The 18,904-nt window shown below is 42.6% G+C and overlaps 1 long non-coding RNA gene across 1 annotated transcript; it reads left to right on the plus strand.

The window, feature by feature from the left end:
* Nucleotides 1-13,004: 13,004 nt before the first annotated feature.
* Nucleotides 13,005-18,768, plus strand: LOC129839721 (uncharacterized). Its single transcript, XR_008757067.1, has 3 exons — nucleotides 13,005-13,186; nucleotides 14,954-15,108; nucleotides 17,281-18,768. It is a non-coding gene; the product is annotated as an uncharacterized LOC129839721 (long non-coding RNA).
* The last annotated feature ends 136 nt before the right edge of the window (nucleotides 18,769-18,904 follow it).

The following is an 18,904-nucleotide window of genomic DNA, read 5'->3' on the forward strand; positions in this document are numbered from 1 at the left end:
ACCAGAATAAGACCCTCGATATTTATTGGAAATTATCATCAAGCTCATCATCTTTCACTTTCACCACCCTGTGAAGTCCCCTCGAATATTCGTTTTTTTTAATTCTCAAAATAAGTGACCAAACTATATTACTATTCCTGGGACTCGCATTGAGCTAGCCAACTCATACAAGAGCTATTAGGAATATAGAGAGAGGAGAGGCCAGTGGAGATGATGTCAGCGGATATGTGTGAATTGTGCAGGACAGGAACAATGAAGATTGAGCGATGTGTAAATTAGAAATTAAGGTAACTCATATATTAATCTATAATTCGTAGGCCTACGCTGCCATACCACCTGACCTGTGCTATGCAAGACAGAGGCAAATAATATCCACTAGAGACAGATTTAGATATCATCATATAGGCCTTCATAAGATAGGCCTACTATCACGTATTTAATTGAATTTATTTTGGGTAACATACATGTACAACAAAATGTACAATGTGAACCCAGAGGATATCACTTGAAAGTATTCATTAAAACGCTTGTTTCCAAAGTGGTCCTCGAAGGTAAAAACTCATATAATGATTAAAAGGCAAGACAAAATTACAAACGACCATAAATACATTAATTTATGTTGACAACCTAAAAAGTGGCACTATTCACTGCACTTTTCCCTAACCGTAAAAATGAACCATATTCATTTGACATTAAAAACAATCTATTCATTGCACATCATACCTATCATTCAAATAAATACACCTGACCACCAGCACAAGGAACAGTGGAGTGGTTTCTCTTACTTTGACAACCTTGTCCAAATGAAAACCTTTGCCTGCTTTTTAAAGTTATTTCTGCTTTTTCTTTGCTTGATCTCCAAGGGTAAGCTATTCCATAGATAAATGCCTGTATAGAAAAACATACTCTTTGCAGTACTGTTTACTCTTGAGATTTTACAAGACAACGCTAGCTCTGGTATTGTAACTGTGTTGGTTATAGACCATATCAATGTGGTTTTTCATATAACCTGGGGCACAATCATTTAAGATGTCAAACATATGATTAAGTTGGTCCACTCTGGACTCCAAAGACAACAAGCCCACCTCCCGGAACTCCTGCACCCCTATGTGGGTCCTAGGGGGGACATTCAGCATATACCTGATAACATTATTTTGCATGACATGCATTCTCATTTTCAGCTTTTTTGACAGCCCACTATACCAAGCAGAGCAGCATAATCAAAATGACACTGAATCAATATTGAGACAAGCAGTTTCTTAACTTTGATGTTAAAATATCTAGTGTTACGATCTAAACATTTCAATTTGTTCACCATTTTAGAAATAATTTTGGCAGCAATCAAGTCTCCAGAAAGGGATTGATCTAGGGACACACCAATATAAGTTACACTTGTTTTAGATCCATGCCTGCATAGTTTACCTTTATCTTGTCAGCTCTAAGCAATCTGTAATAAGAGAGGCCCTAAAATGGATCCCTGCGGTACACCACAGGATATTTCTTTGGCCTCTGACAGAACATCACCAACATTACATACTTGTGTTCTGTTGGTCAGATAAGACCTAAACCAATTCGCTGCTACATCATTTAGACCCATGCATTTCAGTTTCATCAGGAGAACATCATGGTCTACAGTGTCAAACACTTTCTGCAAGTCATCACCATACCTGTATAGTTCCCCTTCTCACTTTCCTGCTTGATGTGGTCAAAAAGGTGGATAAGGCAAGTATCAGTGGAATGAGCCGTTGTAAAGCCAGACTGGAGTTCATAAAGAAGTGCTCAAGAAGGTGTCCCTCAAGTTGATTAAAAACTCATCTCAACAACTTTGGATAAGGTGCTGAGGATCGACACAGGTCTGTAGTGTCCTACATTTGTTTTACTGCTCTTCTTGTGGAGCGGAAACACCCGGGCTCTTTCGAGATCATTGGGAAATGTACCACTACTAATAGAAAGGTTTACAATATGCGTTATCATTTTAGCAGTGACACAAGCACTATCCTTTATGAATCTTGCAGGAAGGTTATGAGCCCAGTTGCTTTGTTTGTGCTCATCAAGCATAGTAGATTGGAAACTTTGTTGTCTTTTACCATGCACAGCTCAAACAAATCATTTGTGAAACCTTTGCTATGGTAAAAGTTCTTAATGAAAGACCGGCCAGTGTCCAGAGCAGCTCAGTAACTTCTTAACGAGAGATTAAGCTATAGCGGTAAAATAAAATGTTATAATCATTTGTAACCTTTGCCTGGTCATTGCATAAAACATCATCAATATCCAGGCCAATCCTACAGGATTTTACTTTATGGGGAGTTTTTGAGCCAATGTCCTTTAAAATGTTCCACAGTTTACGAGGCTGATGTACAGTAAATTGTCATTAACAGCGTCTATGTAATGTTGGGATTTGGCTTCATCCATTTTGTATCTATCCTGGTTTCTACAGTTAAAATAACCATCATAATCTGGTCGTAGATTTGTTCTTCTGAATTTGGCCAGGTAGCGATCCCTTTTCCTTGTGAGGTCTAAGATCTCGGAAGTGATCCATTTCCTTGACCACTGTTTGATTCTACTTTGTTTCATCGGAGCCAGAGAGTCGAGTGCAGACAGAAACAAGCTTGATCAACATCATCACAGTTTAGTACATGAGACCAATCCAAAATTCCAAGTGCTTCTACAAAACGTTCCTTGGAGTATTGTTTCATTAGACCGCACCTTCATGTAGTTATTACCTGGTTCAAGTAGAATTTTGGATTTCTTCCGGGTACAGTAGGTTACCATATGATCACTAAAACCAATATTTAAGACTCCTGACTGTCAGACGTTCTCTTGGTCTGATACAATAATCAAATCCAAAGTTGATTTACTGTCAATACACAATGAATTGTAGAATAAATCAGAAACGTCAAACAAAGCTTCTACCTAGAGCCATAATCCCCGGTATGGAGAAGGTTTTTCAGGTCCGGTCACGTCATCCCTTGCATCAATACATGTGCTCTAATGATAGACATAGCTCTCTCTCCCCCTTCAAACTTCCCTTGTCAATTCATTTGGTAGGTGTAACGGATGTGAAATGGCTAGCTAGTTAGCGGGTACGCGCTAGTAGCATTTCAATCAGTTACGTCAATTGCTCTGAGACATTAAGTAGGGTTGCCCCTTGCTCTGCAAGGGCCGCGGCTTTTGTGGAGCGATGGGTAACGCTGCTTCGTGGGTGACTGTTGTTGTTGTGTGCAGAGGGTCCCTGGTTCGCGCCCGTGTCGGGGCGAGGGGACGACGTAAAGTTATTCTGTTACATAGGCTACATTGTTTTAGCATTATCCAAGGCCTAGGTTTTTATTAGCCAACGTTTTTAGGAAAGGAGAAATATGATTTGCTGTTGTGTGTTTGAAATGCACTGGTGGCTTTAAATGGTGGGTCCTTTTGACGGATATGCATGCGAATTTGCTTATTCTCTCTATGTCCATTCAAAAATATTCCTAAAGTAAATGAATTAGTTTATGTTGTTGCGCATTGTGATGAGACTGTATTTATCAATTTGGCCGAGCGCTTGGCCTCTGGCCATGGTCCTGCTATTGTCACTCCCACCGCGGAGACGCACAAAACAGATAAATGATGGGCTGCACATCGCCTGGATAACCCAGGTTAGCCTATACGTGTCTCCATTTTACCTGGGCTTCTCCCAAATCGTTACAACATGTGGCGCCGCTGTGTTCTGAATTACATTTAGGCTAAAAGTTGGTTAAATACGTTCTTGCCCTGGGTCCCATAATTGGTTAGTCCAGCCCAAATAAATGTCTCTGGTCCAGTGTGTGTCTGGTCCAGTGACTGTCTCAAAAACATGAATACGTTATATAGTGTTATCTAGGTTTAAAAGATTAAGTGACCTATGGTTCCAACCAACTATTGCCTCAAAACCCAAAACGTTTTTGGTGGAACTGGGTTACCGTTATTGACGTAAAACCACAAATAAAGATATGACTAGTTCTGTAAATTACATTTAGAGCATTAGATTTTATTAGGAATATTTGACATAAATGATCCCTGTGCAAGATAAGCATCCAAACATATCCTCCTCTACTTCAACTATACTTATTGATTACAATGGTGTGAACGGTTCAACATACTTGAGTATTTCATACTCAGGAATCGCTCCCGAAAAAGAAACCGTAATTTAAAATATACTTTTATTTACGAGTTCAGCTGACGTTTTGTCCAACCCCTTTTAATATGTAATTGAATATTAAGTTGAGTGAAATCCTGATAGTCAGCGCTTACCCATGGCTGCCATGCAGGTGAGCAGGCAGAGGGGTCCCTGCCTGGACATCTTCTCTTTCACTTTGTTCACCAGCATGCAGTGAGGAAAATATTGCAACACTCAACCTTTGCAAATGAAACTTACTCGTCTTCCTGCACTTTGTTTCCTGTGTGCCTCTTCTTATATGAGGTGTCTCCACCCCCACAAGTAGCTGTGGTAGTTCACTATCATTTGGGTGAGAATGTGGATGTACATTGCCTTCAGAAAGTATTCACACCCCTTGACTTTTTCCACATTTTGTTGAATTTAAAATGTATTAAAAAAAAATATATATATATATTTTTTTTTACTGGTATACACACAATACCCCAAATTGAGTACGGTTACATGCACACAATAATTTGATTACTGTGGATATTCAGATTAAGATAATAGTTAATTAAAACATGTACATGCTTTGCTAGAAGAACGATTTCCTTAATACTCCTGTTTAAATGGATCCATCTGAAATTAGGCTACTTTATGGCACTCTGATAAATGCAGAAAATCACCAATCAAAATAAACGTTCTTCTGCTGTTTTTGGGAAGCACATTTGATTATGACGTCGAACATATAAAGTTAATGTGAAAATTAATTAAAAATGAAAAACTTTACGAACACCAATCTTAGGCAAAGCCATACTATAAAGCTAACAGAAATATTGCTAGCGATTGCCAAGAAATGTATCGCCAAGAAATGGAAATTGGATTCCCCCCTGCCAGTTGCTATGTGGCTATCAGAAGTTAATAGTTGTATCCCACTGGAGAAAATTACTTACCGCTTCAGGAATATGTTAAATACATTTTGCAGAATTTGGCAACCTTTTATTGACTATATGGAGAATCTCCCCCCACATCACATTGAATGAACCTCTAGATTATCCTTATATAATGTTTCACACGTAACGTATAATATGTAGCCTACGGCAGGTGACCTTATGATCCAATGTCTCATTATTATTTTTATTGTATATCTGTATATCTGTATATATAATTATAATTTGTTTTATTTTTTCTTTCTTTGTTACGCTCATCTGTTATTGTCACTTTGTCCTATTGTTGTCTAATATCTTGTCATGTTTGTCTTGAATGTTGTTAATTGGAAAATGCAAAAATAAAATACTTTAAAAAAAAAAAGAAAAATGAAAATCTGAAATGTCTTGAGTCAATAAGTATTCGACCCCTTTGTTGTGGCAAGTCTAAATTAAGTTCAGGAGTAAAAATGTGCTTAACAAATCACATAATAAGTTGCATGGAATAATAATGTTGAACATGATTTTTGAATGACTATCTCATCTCTGTACCCCACACATACAATTATCTGTAAGGTCTCTCAGTCGAGCAGTGAATTTCAGACACAGATTCAACCACCAGGGAGGTTTTACAATGCCTCATAAAGAAGGCCACCTATTGGTAGATGGCTAAACATGAAATGAAAAGCAGATACTAAATAACCCTTTGAGCACGGAGAACTTATTAATTACACTTTGGATGGTGTATCAATGCACCCAGTCACTACAAAGATAGAGGGGGTCATTCCTAACTCAGTTGCCAGAGGAGAAAGAAATCGCTCTGGTATTTCAGCACGAGTTTAAAACAGTTACAGAGTTTAATGGCTGTGATTCCAAAACATGCATCCTGTTAGCAACACGGCACTAAAGTAATACTGCAAAAGATGTGGCAAATAAATTTACTTTTTGTCCTGAATACAAAGTGTTATGTTTGGGGCAAATCCAATGCAACACATTACTGAGTACCACTCTCCATATTTTCAAGCATAGTGGTGGCTGCATCATGTTATGGGTATGTTTGTAATCATTAAGGTCTGGGGAGTTTTTCAGGATAAACATTTTACAAATTAGAGCAAGTACAGGCAAACTGCTAGAGGAAAACCTGGTTCAGTCTGCTTTCCACCAGATACTGGGACATTAATTCACCTTTCAGCAGGACGATAACCTAAAACACAAGGCCAAATCTACACTGGAGTTGCTTACCAAGAAGACAGTGAATGTTCCTGAGTGGCTGAGCTACAGCTTTGACTTAAATATCCGAGAATGGTTGGTTAGCAATGACCAACAGCCAATTTGACAGAGCTTGAAGAATTTAGAAAATAATCATGGGGAACTGTTGCACAATTCAGGTGTGGAAAGCTCTTTAGAAACGTATCTAGAAAGACTCACAGCTGTAATCGCTGCCGAAGGTGATTCTAACATGTATTGACTCAGGATGGAATACTTTTCTAAACTAGATATATTAGTTATTCATTTTTCAGTAAGGTTTTACAAGTGTTCAAATTTCTCTTTCACTTTGACATCACAGCATATTTTTTGTAGATCATTGACAACAAATGACAATTAAATCCATTTGAATCCCACTTTGTATCAACAACATTTGGAAAAAGTCAAAGGCTGTTAACACTTTCTGAAGAAGCTGTACATGTTTTAATCTCATTCCTCTTTTGCATGATTGGTGTTGGTAACTTCCCCCATCTCCTTCTTTTACACTTCCCCAGTGAGAAAACCTAAGTATCAAATCTGAGAAGCCTGAGAAGTAGAGTAGAGTATGACAGCTCAGCACACAAATAGTCTGTGAGAGGAAGGGTTAAGGTACTTTTTTACGCACAATGCTCTTTGGCTATGTAGTGACATCCGTTTGACACTGACACATACAGTGTGAACTGTTGCTGAGTTTCAATACCCTCATGTTTGCTGTTTGTGCAGTTTTGCGTGTCTATCTTGTGTCTACCTTTGTAATTACAGGCCTCATTTGCAAAAGAGACCTTGGTCTCCACAAGACTCCCTGTCCAAGTAAGGTTAAATATAAAATATAAGAAATAATACAATGCATTTTTACATAAGTGTTGGGAAACCCCTTGTGTGTTTGATCTGTCAGTGCACAGCTTATTGCAGTGTGTTGCAGAGTGTAAAGTTCAGAGGATGTCCTCTGTGGATTGCAACATTTCCCTTCTGTTTGAACTATTTACACATCATCTAGACGTTTTTGTTAGTATTGTCTCTTCTCCGAAAGAAACCCCCATCCTACCCAACATTTGATTATTGAACTTTACGCAGAACGTTCTCTTTACCTGTTGCTATTTGTGGTAAGTTTCATCATAATAACAGTACAAAAAACATTATAGACTGGACCAGCTTGGAATATTGTTTTGATTGGTTGATTTTCATCCTGTCTTTCCACTACATTTTTTTGCTTTGTGTGTGTTTGTTTTCCTTAAAATTCTGTTCCCTGGGGTGATTTTATGCTATACTGGATACATTGTCACATTTACATTTGAGTCATTTAGCAGACTCTCTTATCCAGAGCGACTTACAGTAGTGAGTGAATACATTTTCCTACTTTTTCATACCGGTCCCCTGTGGGAATCGAGTAACCCGTGGGCATACCAAGTGTAATGACTGGGTAGGTTTCTTATTTTTGTAACAGGATCCACCTAATGTTGCAGAAAAGAGGAATTGCAGAATTCTGACACGTGGAGTACTTCTGTGTGTTGTCAGTATGACAAAGACACAAACAGTGCCACAAGACCATAGTAGCCTGCTGAGTTAATTAAAGGCTAATTATCTGTGCAACTTTAAGCTGTCACGTTCCTGACCTATTTATGTTAGTTTTTGTGTGTTAGTTGGTCAGGACGTGAGGTTGGGTGGGCATTCTATGTTATCTGTTTCTATGTTGGTTTCGGTTTGCCTGGTATGGCTCTTGATTAGAGGCAGGTGGTTTGCGTTTGCCTCTAATTAAGAGTCATATTTAGGTAGGGCATTCTCACTGTTTGTTTGTGGGTGATTGTCTCCTGTGTCTGTATGTATGTTCGTACCACATAGGACTGTAGCGTTTGTTTGTTTCGTTTCGTATCGATGTCGTCTGTTTCCTGTACGTAAGTTTATGTTTAGTTATGTAAGTTTATGTTCAGGTTTCGTCAACGTCGTTTTGTTATTTTGTAGTTTGGAAAGTGTTTGTTTCGTTTCGTGTTTTGCCATCAGCGTTGTTAAATAAAAGATGGCTTATTTCCCTGAGCCTGCGTTTTGGTCTGAAGATCCTTCTCTCCTCACCTCTTCCGAGGATGAGGAGAGCGTCACCCGTTACAGAATCACCCACCAAGCTAAGACCAAGCGGCAAAGGGAAACTAAACGGAGTAAGGGACAGGAGAGAAAGGATTTCTGGACATGGGAGCAAATAATGAATGGAGAAGGTCCCTGGGCTAAGGCAGGAGAAAATCGCCGTCCCAAAGCTGAGCTGGAGGCACGGAGGAGAGCAGAGGCTACCGAGGAGAGGAACCGGAGCTATGAGGGAACGCGTCTGGCACGGAAGCCAAAAAAGCCCGTGAGTAATTCCCAAAAATTTCTTGGGGGGGGGCTAGGAGATAGTGGGCCAAGGGCAGGTAGGAGACCTGCGCCCACTTCCCAGGCTTACCGTGGAGAGCGGGAGTACGGGCAGGCGCCGTGTTACGCAGTAGAGCGCACGGTGTCTCCTGTACGAGTGCATAGCCCAGTGCGGGTTATTCCACCTCCCCGCACTGGTAGGGCTAGATTGGGTATTGAGCCAGGTGTCATGAGGCCGGCTCAACGCGTCTGGTCTCCAGTGCGTCTCCTCGGGCCGGCATACATGGCACCTGCCTTACGCATGGTTTCCCCGGTTCGCCTACATAGGCCGGTGCGGGTTATTCCACCTCCCCGCACTGGTCGGGCAACCGGGAGCATTCAACCAGGTAAGGTTGGGCAGGTTCAATGCTCAAGAGTGCCAGTACGCCTCCACGGTCCGGTATTTCCGGCACCACCTCCCCGCCCCAGCCTAGTACCTACAGTGTATACACTACGCACTAGGCTACCAGTGCGTATCCTGAGCCCTGTTCCTCCTCCACGCACTCTCCCTGTAGTGCGTGTATCTAGCCCGGTGCCTCCAGTTCCGGCCCCACGCACTAAGCTACCAGTGCGTCTCCAGAGCCCTGTACACACTGTATATTCTCCCCCTACTAATCCTGATGTGCTTGTCCTCAGCCCGGCGTCACCAGTGCCGGTACCACGTATCAGGGATAGAGTAGGCTTTGAGAATACAGTGTGCCCTGTCCCTGCTCCCCGCACTAGTAGGAAGGTGCTTGTCATTAGCACGGTGCCTCCAGTTCCGGCACCACGCACCAGGTCTACAGTGCGCCATATCCGGTCTGAGCCATCCGTCTCCCCAGCGCCATCTGAGCCATCCGTCTCCCCAGCGCCATCTGAGCCATCCGTCTCCCCAGCGCCATCTGAGCCATCCGTCTCCCCAGCGCCATCTGAGCCATCCGTCTCCCCAGCGCCATCTGAGCCATCCGTCTGCCAGGAGCCTGCAAAGCCGCCCGTCTGCCATGAGCCTGCAAAGCCGCCCGTCTGCCATGAGCCTACAGAGCCGTCAGCCAGACAGGAGCCGCTAGAGCCGCCAGCCAGACAGGATCTGCCAGAGCCGCCAACCAGACAGGATCTGCCAGAGCCGCCAACCAGACAGGATCTGCCAGAGCCGCCAACCAGACAGGATCTGCCAGAGCCGCCAACCAGACAGGATCTGCCAGAGCCGCCAACCAGACAGGATCTGCCAGAGCCGCCAACCAGACAGGATCTGCCAGAGCCGCCAACCAGACAGGATCTGCCAGAGCCGCCAACCAGACAGGATCTGCCAGAGCCGCCAGCGAGCCATGAGCAGCCAGAGCCGCCAGCGAGCCATGAGCAGCCAGAGCCGCCAGCGAGCCATGAGCAGCCAGAGCCGTCAGAGCGCCATGAGCAGCCAGAGCCGTCAGAGCGCCATGAGCAGCCAGAGCCGTCAGAGCGCCATGAGCGTCGAGAGCCGTCAGCCTGCCATGAGCGTCGAGAGCCGTCAGCCTGCCATGAGCGTCGAGAGCCGTCAGCCTGCCATGAGCGTCGAGAGCCGTCAGCCTGCCATGAGCGTCGAGAGCCGTCAGCCTGCCATGAGCGTCGAGAGCCGTCAGCCAGCCATGAGCGTCGAGAGTCGTCAGTCAGCCATGAGCTGCCCTTCAGCCTGAAAAGGCTAGATACCCAGAACTGCCCATCAGTCCAGAGCTGTCTCTCTGTCCGGAGCTGCCTTTCAGTCCGGAGTTGCCCCTCTATCCTGATCTCCCTCTCTATCTTTATCTACTTCTATATTCTTATCTATCCCTCTGTCTTGATTTATCTCTCTGTCCCGGTGTTGTCATTATTAGATGTGTTATTAAGAGGATTTTGTGGGGGAAGAAAGAGGGTGGACATGCTTGGAGGGAGGAGGCTAGGATGGATTATGGTGGGGTGGGAACCGCGCCCGGAGCCTGAGCCACCACCGTGGTTAGATGCCCACCCAGACCCTCCCCTAGACTTTGTGCTGGTGCGTCCGGAGTCCGCACCTTGTGGGGGGGGTACTGTCACGTTCCTGACCTATTTATGTTAGTTTTTGTGTGTTAGTTGGTCAGGACGTGAGGTTGGGTGGGCATTCTATGTTATCTGTTTCTATGTTGGTTTCGGTTTGCCTGGTATGGCTCTTGATTAGAGGCAGGTGGTTTGCGTTTGCCTCTAATTAAGAGTCATATTTAGGTAGGGCATTCTCACTGTTTGTTTGTGGGTGATTGTCTCCTGTGTCTGTATGTATGTTCGTACCACATAGGACTGTAGCGTTTGTTTGTTTCGTTTCGTATCGATGTCGTCTGTTTCCTGTACGTAAGTTTATGTTTAGTTATGTAAGTTTATGTTCAGGTTTCGTCAACGTCGTTTTGTTATTTTGTAGTTTGGAAAGTGTTTGTTTCGTTTCGTGTTTTGCCATCAGCGTTGTTAAATAAAAGATGGCTTATTTCCCTGAGCCTGCGTTTTGGTCTGAAGATCCTTCTCTCCTCACCTCTTCCGAGGATGAGGAGAGCGTCACCCGTTACATAAGCTAGCTTAATAACATAGAGGAACACATTTTCAATGTTAAAGGCTAATTATCTGTACAACTTTAAGCTAGCTTAATAACATAAAGGAACACATTTTCAATGCCAATAAGAGTTGCATTTACATTGAGAGTAATTTTGTGCAAATCAATGAATATCAGTATTTCATAGTTTGTGATGATTTACTTTACAACGCCACCAGGCACCACCCTTTCCCATGTTTGAAGGATAACTTTTTTGTTGCGCATACATCCACCCCTTATTGTGATACAGAAATACAACTATATTGACAGACACTAGTTTGACAATGAGACAAGATACTGAGGACACACATACATAGTTGCAAACAAATAGACAGCATATCAACCTATCTAAGGAGATTTACATACAATTTACAAAAATACATCAAATGACAAATGGGAGGAGGGAATGTTTTGGGGTAATGTATATCAATATCTACACTTACCCTCTTTGGCTACACCTATACTACACCTATACCAAGAGGCCAACAAATGACAGAGGGAGAAAATATATACACATCAACATATTTACATTTAAATCTAGAAGAAATAATCATATAGCCTACTGTGCAGGATTTACAAAAGCTCAACAGTGTACCAATGTCATATTTAGGCTACAATGACCTAGTTCACACGTTAAGTTTGTATGCACTAAAATCTTTACATAACAATTGTGGATTTATTTTCTAAGAAAAAACAATAAAAGGATCCTTAAATTGTATCACAACTGATGAATGATATGCATTGTACACCGTGGTGATCCGTCATTTAGGGCAGGTGGGGCAGAGCATCACATATTTAGCAAAAAATAAAATACTAAAATGTGTTATTAAATTGCGTGCTTGCCTGATTTCCATGTTATTTTGGTATTAATACATGTTTGATTCGGTGCGGTATTTTTTTCTGATTACATTTTGGGGACGGAACAACGCGTTCAGTGTAAACTTAAATAACTAATACCAGATATAAAGTATGTCTTTCTGTGGAGAAATCACAGTCAAAGCGTGCAAAGAACTGGTTGAGCTCATTAGCTGGTGCCTCCACAATTCCCTCAGCTGAACGCCCAGCATATCCAGTTACGAACTACATCCCCTTCCACACCTCCCGGATGTTGGTGCGAGCAAACTGTTGCTCCATCTTGTTCTTGTAGTACTTCTTACCAGCCCAGATCATTTGTTTTAGTTCCTTCTGTATCCCTTCCACGTTGACAATGTCACACCTCAGGAATGCTTGTTTGTTTCATAGTGAGTGTGTACTTAGTGTTTATTTTAATACGTGGTTTGTTATCTGGGTAGCACTTCACAGCTCTCTGTGGAACGACATTGTCCACACAGAACTTGATATAGTCGGAATGTTGAATAGAAGGTTTATATGACCACCAGAGGCATTAATGAATGTATTGCACACGGTAAACTCAAAGCATCCCCTCAGCGTTTCACAGCTTTCCTCTGACCATTTCCGTACCATGATGGTTTTGGGCTTTGTTCTGTGCGTGGGTAGGAGGTGAATCATATTGTGGTTAGCCTGCCGTAAAGGGGAGAGGGCACTGAATAAGTATGCGTCCTTTACGTTAGCATACAACAAGTCAATAGTCTTATCATTACGAGTGGGGCATTTAACAAATTGCCTGTTGTTTGGGAGAACAGATTGCCTGTATACTATCCATGGCACCGTGAACTCACGGTGAAGGGTAGGGTGGTCTGAGTGAATAATGTCGCTTTGATTGTGATATGTCCAGCATTACACCATCTGGTGTTGATATAAAAACAGACTCCGCCCCCAACCTTTTTACCTTTACTGTGGCGGTCTATCCAAGCGCATGAGAGAAAACCCGTCCAAAGTTACTGATTCAACAGGTGTATCCTCTCCAAGCCAAGTTTCTGTGAAACAAAACAAGCTCCCATCACGAAAGTCCCGTTGGTTTGCGGACAGCTCATCTCCCTCGTTGGGCAGTGAGCGCACGTTCCCCATGATAATAGACGGAAGGTAAGGCTTACATTGTCTCTGTCTGTTCCGCACTCTCACACCTCTTCTGCGGCGCCGTCTCCTCAGCTTTATCTACGGTGGTAAATCCAGTCGAGAAACGGCGTTGCGCCAGTGGATACATGTAATGGAGAATTGATAGACACTAACAATCAAAGGGCAAACAATTCACAGAAAGAAGTTACGAAACAATGAATGTGCACAAATTGGTGAATTCTGAAGAGAGAGACGCGCCTTGTGCACTCCCCTTAACAAGACATTTTCTTCACACATACTGTAAGCCTAAGGAATACTCTCACAAACAGTGTCAGGTCCAAAGCAGTATCCATTTCTGGAAAAACAGAAATCGACTCCAGTACACCTGTCTCCAACCACACAATCACACACAGAAAGGAAGAGAGAGTGTGTACTGGGGGAGTGCCTGCAGGTCAAGGAGACACCGGATGAACACTAGAGGGCATGGCAGGAGCAGATGTGACACTGTCATCCCTGTGGCCCTCACAATGGGATTAGTCCAATGAGACAGGAGCGAATCAGAGCGAATCAGTGGAGCAAATCGGTGTCTCATGTGCCATGACATTTTTTTAAATTAAATTGCGACTGCTCGACTAAAAAAAGCTGTCGACCAGCAACCTATCAACCAAACAATCGATCAGTCGACTAAATGGGGTCTGTCCTAGTGTGTACACTAGTAAAGTATGAATAATCAATCCCGTACCCAGTTCATCTTATCTCCATACGTGTTCAAATGGTTGATGTTTGTGATGAGATCTTTAAGATCCTGGAAGACAAGAATATATTCTAAATCAGATTTGTCCTCCCTGTCAGAGGCCTCCAGAGCCCCCCAGTAAACTTCCAAGGCCGTAAGGAACCAGGTTCTTATTCAGTCAAGCCTGTGCTTGAGCCCCACAAGCCCCTGGAGAAACCCTTTCGCAGCCTCTTTGCAGGCCCCATCACTCAGACCACCACTCCACACCCTCCAACACAGAACTAACCAGATTCCCCCAGCGCTACATTAGGTCCTAAGGATGCCATTGAGTTGTCTGATAAGCCAGTGGAAAAGCTCTTTCACAGCTTCTTCGCAGGCCCCATCAGCCAGACAACCAACAAAACGGAAAAAAAAGTATTACTCAAGTTTTTCGTTTAGGCTATGTCATCATTGTCATATAATTCATGTGCAATGTTTTAGCTTAAAATGTATGTGTAATATGTTGATGCATTGGATAGCAGATGTAACAGATATACCAGCCACCCCACCCCTCTCTATATCAAAGCTGGGAGGAAGTTATGTAGTAAATAAACAGACGCAGATGCCCTCGCTGTAACGTTAACCGAACTGCGGGAAAGCAGTGTTCGACAGGCAGCGGTGAATGACATTGCGGTGTTGTCTGTGTACCGGAGTCCTTCCTAAAAAAATGTACCAGTAAAAGAATAAAGACGGGTTCCTGCAGATGCTGGAATGCCCACATGCAGGAACGCCCCAAATTGAGGGCCGCAATTACACCCTTCTCCAGAGAGGAGGGGGATTAAGGAGGAGGTTGAGGAGTTGGAGAGTGTGCGATTCCATTAGAATCATTAGTCACCTGCAAATAAGATTGCTCAGATGTGCGATTGCCTTTTGTATTTTGTATTAGAATCATTAGTACCTTGTGTGCCACTCAGCCACCATCTCCAGGTTGACATCACCCTGCCACGGCCCATCTTCGCCCAGGACTTGGTCTGATCCCTGAGGACCTCTCCCCTCTTTCTCCCCTCTCCCTCCATCCCCAGGCCTCGGTCCCTTCGGGCCTCCCCCTTTACTGAGAGAACATCAGGTCCTGCAGTTGGACTCTTCAGCCCTGCCAAAATCAGGCCATAGACATCCTCACAGGACTCAAACTCCCAGGAGGCTGCAGGAGAGTATCTCACTCCCTTCAGTAATTCAGGTAGGAGTCCGTTCCAGGTCGGTACCCCCGGCTTTCACAACCTACCAATCCAAGCGATGGTACGGATGACCACCTCACACTGACGTACAACCAAAGCGACAGTATGGACAGATGAGGAGCAAAAGAGCAAACTTACGTGACAAAAAAACACTGCCAGACCGTTTTAAGACTTTGACACCACTGCATCTCCCTTCTGACAGTAAGTGCATTTGGAATATGGCTCATCATGTATGCAATGTCGGTCAATGGACTACACACCTAAAGAACTACACAAACACTTAAGCCTTAATATGACTGCTTTCACTCTAGTGTTTCTGGAACTGTGATAATCATCACTTATCAGTAGAGCAATTCATTGCACAATTGTGTAAAATGCTGAAGGAAACCACTGCGCAAAACCTAGTTTTCACTATTTAACACAGCCACAAAGTCATAAACCTTGCCCATTTTTAAATTTAGGCCATAATTAATTTTTATGATAGCAATTTTGACATTGTGACTGTTATCTAGCTACGTGGAAACCCCAAAACCCTTAAGCCCACTTGAAAACAGTGTTACTCATATTGATATCTTTACTTAACAGCTAATGGTACTGATGAATAGTCAGCCTAGTCTGTCGCTGTGATTCATTGTTTGGGGATTTTACGTTAGATGAGGCACACAGCTCACAAAAATGTTGAAATGTTTTTTTGACATAATTAATCAATAATAATTAATCATGTTCATTGAATGTGATTCAAGCAGAAAGTAACATACTAAAACACTTAGCCAGTAAACTAGTAACACCTTACCCTTTCTCTCTTCCTCCACTCCTGCCGACTACATTTCCTGTTATTCGATGAGTGAACAATGGAGTGTTATTACAGTCAACTGGTTCTTATTCCCATTAGGAAAATGTTATACAAAAAAATAGCATGTATTGGTTCTCCCTCCTTATAGTAAGGTATATTATATGTTGAGCCTTTTCAGGATTTGGCTGTGATTACTATTAAACGTTTGTTCATAGTTTTTGTTTCTTTTGCAAGTTAATAGTTTTTTATGATCTGATCATGAATTTTTCTCAACTTAGTTGTAACGGCAGATTTCTTCGTCTGAACCAAAGCGCAGCGTGGTTAGTGTTCATCATGACTTTAATTAAGACAATAAACGTGAACACTACAAAATACAAAAACAACAAATGTGAAAAAAACGAAACAGTCCTATCTGGTGCATAGACACAAAGACAGAAGACAACCACCCACAAAACCCAACACAAAACAGGCTACCTAAATATGGTTCCCAATCAGAGACAACACAAAACACCTGCCTCTGATTGAGAACCATATCAGGCCAAACACAGAAATAGGAAAACTAGACACACAACATAAAATGCCCACTCAGCTCACGTCCTGGCCAACACTAAAACAACGAAAACACAAAAGAACTATGGTCAGAACGTGACATTAGTATTTACAGTAACTCAAAAGTATATTGGTGTGCAATTAACAAATACACAAGATCTTGAATATATAGTACTTCCCCTGTATACTCTACCCACTTAAAGTTGAAATGAAACAAGTAACATGTACAACTGAAAGTAAAGGTTTTCATGCCTTCAGAAAGTATTTGTGGCCTGCTGGAGGTCATTTTGCAGGGCTCTGGCAGTGCACCTCCATGCACAAAGGCGGAGGTAGAGGTCCTGCTGCTGGGTTGTTGCCCTCCTACGGCCTCCTCCACGTCTCCTGATGTACTGGCCTGTCTCCTGGTAGCGCCTCCATGCTCTGGACACTACGCTGACAGACACAGCAAACCTTTTTGCCACAATTCGCATTGATGTGCCATCCTGGATGAACTGCACTACCTGAGCCACTTGTGTGGGTTGTAGACTCCGTCTCATGCTACCACTAGAGTGAGAGCACCGCCAGCATTCAAAAGTGACCAAAACATCAGCCAGGAAGCATAGGAACTGAGAAGTGGTCTGTGGTCACCACCTGCAGAATCACTCCTGTTTTGGGGGGTGTCTTGCTAATTGCCTATAATTTCCACCTTTTGTCTATTCCATTTGCACAACAGCATGTGAAATTTATTGTCAATCAGTGTTGCTTCCTAAGTGGACAGTTTGATTTCACAGAAGTGTGATTGACTTGGAGTTACATTGTGTTGTTTAAGTGTTCCCTTTATTTTTTTGAGCAGTGTACATGGCCATTGTGATGATGATCAGGAGGAAGAGTCCTACTCCAACTCCTGTACCTATTATCAGGTCTCTACGGGGAGGAATGATGATCTCAGCCTGGACATCAATCTGGAGGAATACATTTTGAGACAATGAGTAACGATGGAACAAGCATTTTAACAACAATTCTTATACAGTAAATCAGTTTAATTCCACAAATGGAATTACCTGTGTTTGGTGGAAGCTTGAAGAGTTATCCTAATGAGCAAATAAATACATACAAAATTGATGCTTTTGGGAATCTTTGCTCAATAAATATTTGTATTTTTGTTGAAGTTTTTTTTACAGGAAACTTACCCCTGGGTCACTCGCTGTCTGGACATATCGTTTATTGTCATAGCTGAGTTTGACAAAACTGATGAAATTGACTGTTTCTCTATCCCCAGTGAATTTCTTTGGCAAAGACAAGCTCTGTAGAGTGAGATATTGTTAGTATCAACCAACCTAACAACAACATTTATATTGAGATTTTATACAAAGGCATTTGTCACAGAACGTGTAACAAAACATATACTTAAACCCCCAAATGAACAAGCTTAGGGTGACAGAGGCAGTGGAGGCTGCTGAGGGGAGGATGGCTCGTAATGGCTGGAATGAAGCAAATGGAATGGCATCAAACATGTGTTTGACATATTTAAAACCATTCCACTGATTCCTCTTCAGCCATTACCACGAGCCCGTCCTCCCCAATTAAGGTGCCACCAACCTCCTGTGGACAGAGAATATATTTATATGCACACAAATAATTCAATATTAAACTGATTATGGCAATACTCAGTTTAGCATTAGTCATGTAAACACCTTTCTCTGATTATCTTAATCGGCGTACTCATGAGCGAAGTAAGCGTAAACCTATTAAAACATCTTATTTGCAATCTTTTCAAATTATTGGAACACGTAAACACCTTTAAAGGGATACTGTGAGAGAGCTATGCTACTGTACCTGTAGACTTCCAGTCATTGCGCTAGCCAACGCTAGTTAGCATTGGCTCACAAAACGACCACTAACTTCCTTTGTACTGCACGCAGAGAAATAAATTATTTCCACAAGTTCATCCGACTCTGGGTGAGTAGAACAAGAATCTTGCAGTATCCCTTTAATGGTGTATCTGTATCCTGTGGTGTATCTGATCTGCGCATTTGCTATCATGAGCACCGCGAGCATCCCTCTGTGGCGCGAGTGATGCGAGTCCAGAAAATCCTAACGTATGCATCTTAGAATTACTTTTCACATGTCCTTGTCCTTTTCTATGTGTTAGGCCTGGTATGGTTCCCAATCAGAGGCAGCTGTCAATCGTTGTCTCTGATTGAGAACCATACTTAGGTAGCCTGTTCCCACCTGTGTTTGTGGGTAGTTGTTTTCTGTTGTGTGTCTACACCAGCCAGAACTGTTTCGGTTGTTCTCTTTGTTGTTTTTTGTCATTCAGTGTTCAGATTATTTGATTAAATTTACCATGAACACTTACCACGCTGCACCTTGGTCCTCTCCTTCCAACAGCCGTTACAAAGTGCAATATGTGCCATGTAAAAAAGCTAACGTTTAAGTTCATTGCTCAGAACATGAGAACATACTGTATGAAAGCT

The sequence above is a fragment of the Salvelinus fontinalis genome, chromosome 40 (genome assembly GCF_029448725.1).
Source record: "Salvelinus fontinalis isolate EN_2023a chromosome 40, ASM2944872v1, whole genome shotgun sequence".
Taxonomy (NCBI): domain Eukaryota; kingdom Metazoa; phylum Chordata; class Actinopteri; order Salmoniformes; family Salmonidae; genus Salvelinus; species Salvelinus fontinalis.